Below are 3,576 nucleotides of genomic sequence, written 5' to 3' on the forward strand. Positions count from 1 at the left end.
CCCTCCCTCCCTCCCGCGGGATAGGTCAGGGACAATGAACGTGCCAAACGCAGAGAGCAACGGCAGCAGCTGCACCCGAGGTTCATTCAACTTTCCCACGCGCGAGCGTTTTCTTTTACACCAATAAGCGGCCGCCGCGTGTCGCTTGATTGAAGAAGAAGGAAAAAAAACACCGATTCACGACATCCGTTTTCGTTTCTTCCGGATCTCATTTTCGGGAACCTTCAACGGCTGGACGGTCGTCGAAGGAAGGCGAAAGGAGGAGGCGAATCGTCGATCGACGGAGGCGGAACGAACCTGGTAAGAGCGGCTGCTGGAGCATCAACGCCTGTGCGTGAGATTCTGAGAACCTTTACTCCCCTCCCCCCGGCCCGATTCTCGCTGGAAGAATTCGTCGCGAGGAAGGAATTTGACGGCGGAAGAAGCGAGTCTCGCGTGCGGACACGATTGCGGCAGAACTAGTACTAGGCACGGGAACACGAGTAAACACTTCACCAAGTGGCCGAGGCTCGTTCCTCTCCGGCGAGGCTCGTCCACCTCTTCCTCGTCGCGAGGAGCCGCGAGTACTGGTGGGGCGAATCGCTCGCGGAGGGAGATTGTAGTGGCGAAGAGAAAAGAGAGGAGAGGAGAGGGAAGGAGAGGAGCGGCGTGTGCTGCAATGTGCGCGCGAGTAATGCGGATGCATCGTGATGCGGCAAGAGAGATGGAGGAAGATGCGGAGAGCGTGAGAGAGAGAGAGAGAGAGAGAGATAAAGACGTTTTGTTGTTCTAGGACAAGCCTTCGAGAAACGTAAAGGGGAGAAAACTGTTAGAACAGAAATATGCAATTTCGCGAGTCGAAATTTTAATCCTACATCGAATCTCTTTCAATCTCAATTAAACCTTATAAACCTGGTTTGATACTTGAACGATCAAATACGACCGCTTTTAATATTACTCGATCCACGGCTTCTATTTAGAAAATTTCTTTGGTACCTAAAAGATAGGAAATTTTCTCCGATAACTTACAGGCCACTTACAGGCTCAATTTATTAGATTCGAGCCTATTATAAATCTCTAGAGTACTACATGCGTTGTAAAACTAAGGTTCAAGGTAGGAGCGAAATTACATTGGGAAAGTGATGCAACAACAATAAATCAAGCTGATAGAAGTAAAATATGAAGGTAAAATTACTGTATATAGAGACCGAAAGATGACAGATATATATGAAGAACAGATGCGAATGAAGGAGAAGAAAAGAAGGAGTATATCGCAATATCCGTATATCAATAATAATTAGCGAGGCGGAGAGAAAGAGAAAGTCAATGAACGATTCTCTGAGACCGCCGCGCGAATGAGAATTTCGTGGTTACGAAGAAGATTCTCTCCGCTCCGCGCGACCTCGCGAGGTTACGCGTGATAAAACTCACAGTTTTTAGGCCAGATTTCTCGATAAGGAAACGTACATATATAACCGTATTCCCAGAATGGGAGACTGTGGACGTGCGTCCGCAGACAGAAAGCAGTTGTTTATACTGAAAGCGCGATTACGTCGCTTACGTGAGCGCTGACTGGCTAACCGCGTCACTCAACACCGACAAGATTACACACCTCGACGAATTCATCGACAGAGAATGATGCCAGGCAGAGACGGGGGATATGCAATGAGAATGCCGATTACCGAGCAACTAGAGACGTTTTCGAATGAAATTGAAAAACCGATGAAACCAATAAAACTTTGGCTTTCCTGTCTTTTACTTGCTTAATAGGAAATTTCGAACTGCTATATTATTGAGTAACGATGCAAAAAGACGTTTTGAAACACCACAAGCGATATAAACCTGTATTATTTTCTTAACAAAAAGACTAGAACTGACGAATCGTCACTCGTTTGAAACGAGAATGCTCTATCTGTACTTTTACAGATGCGCATAAAAAATGTGATGAAATTTCGATTACTTTCATCAACCTAAAATTACGCGCATGAAAAAGAGACCTGTTCTTTTACTCCATACGGCAAAACTAAATTCCTTACACGGTTCGTCTTTTTACCTTTCTCTCATCGATCTCAATATATATAAAAGAAGAAGGGAGATACACCGCGCGAGAGAGATTCCGTCCTAAAGTACAAAAAAAAAGGACGAGCCTGATATCTTGATACCCACATAGGACGTAGCCCTGATTCCTTTCTCGTCAGGGACGAGTCGGAGACGTCCCTGAAATTTCAAACCAAACGATTAAAATGCGCAAGGATGAAACCTGATCCGGCGGTGTCGCGAGATCGCGAGTAGTGTAGCCGTGGCGAAGGTAACACTCGCGACTAGCGACTCGACTGATATGACCACGAGAGAGTGTGTTCGAACGGCGCGCGTTTCTTTCGACGTACCTGCGGACGCTCTTTTTCTTCGGACGACCACGAGAGCGGACTGACGAGAAGACGGCGGCCGCCGTCGAAAGCCGTCTTGCTCATCCGTCGCTACGACGGCGACGGCGACGGCGACGGACAGACGTGGATCCGGTGGATCCCGAAGCGCGGGGAGGGTCGCGGCGTGTAACGGGTTAGCCCGATGCACCGCATGACGCGACATGCGTGTCGCTCACGGTACGGCGCGTCTGACGTGGCGTGCGTGCGGAAGTATATCGATCAGCTGACGGTCGGGCGGATACTGGGCCGCTTCGCGGAATTCACCATATTGTTGCGTCGGCACGCATGCGCCGAGCCCTCGTCCCTTCGTTCTGTCATTCTCTCCTCCTTTCTCCCTCTTCCCCCCTTCATCCTGTGTCTCTTCCTCTTTCCTCTTTTCTTCCCTTACCTTCTTCCTTCTCCCTCACCGTCCCTCCCTCCCTCTCTCTCTCTCTCTCTCTCTCTCTCTCTCTCTCTCTCTCTTTCTCTCTACCTCCGTCTACCCCGCGACGATACGTACGGAATGATTCAGCAGGAACCCGCGATGTAGTTCCGAAACGTGTTCCGAGGGGGTGAGAGAGAGAGAGAGAGAGAGAGAGAGAGAGAGAGAGAGAGAGAGAAAGAGAGGGAGACCGAAATATAATCTACGATGGACTTACGTGTGCAACGTTTACCGATATGGAAAACGCAATTTTAGACAACCAAAAGAGACATTTTGAAATAAGCGAAATCTTCAGAGATTCTCGTGCTTGAAAAGTTACTTCTGACGGTAGGACGAGCGGAAGGAATTTTGTTTTACGATCGAGAGCGAAACAGAGGCTCGCGTCTCGTACACTCATTGAGAGAAAGGATTTTGTTAATTTAACGAACCACCTTTAACCGGTGATCGGTAAATATGTGACAACAAATCTTGTTGTTGCGATTACTGCTATATAAACCAATTATTAATAACAGAAGCAAACTAGGATCTAATCTATCTTTTGGATAGACTTTAGGATCGTTCACATAGAATTCGTAGATGATCGTAGAAGCCGACTAAGCACAGTCAAATATAGGGAGAATACTTGACCAATTTCTTACGATTTGAAACCGTGCAACTATCTACGATTTATATATATATATATATGATATGATACTATTGATTATTTGTTACATTGACTGATTAATTTACAATCGTAACAAATCGATCGTT

The 3,576-nt window shown here is 47.0% G+C and overlaps 1 protein-coding gene across 1 annotated transcript in view; it reads right to left on the bottom strand.

Annotated features, from left to right (window-relative positions):
- The window catches only part of LOC108754381, a 94,133-nt gene extending 93,585 nt beyond the window's left edge, over positions 1 to 548 (bottom strand). Inside the window, exon 1 of the mRNA XM_018496633.1 lies at positions 298 to 548. The gene's annotated coding sequence lies outside the window, so the exon portion shown is untranslated. The remainder of the gene's footprint in view (positions 1 to 297) is intronic.
- Positions 549 to 3,576: the final 3,028 nt, after the last annotated feature.

Source organism: Trachymyrmex septentrionalis, unplaced genomic scaffold (assembly GCF_001594115.1).
Source record: "Trachymyrmex septentrionalis isolate Tsep2-gDNA-1 unplaced genomic scaffold, Tsep1.0 scaffold8, whole genome shotgun sequence".
Classification (NCBI taxonomy): Eukaryota; Metazoa; Arthropoda; class Insecta; order Hymenoptera; family Formicidae; genus Trachymyrmex; species Trachymyrmex septentrionalis.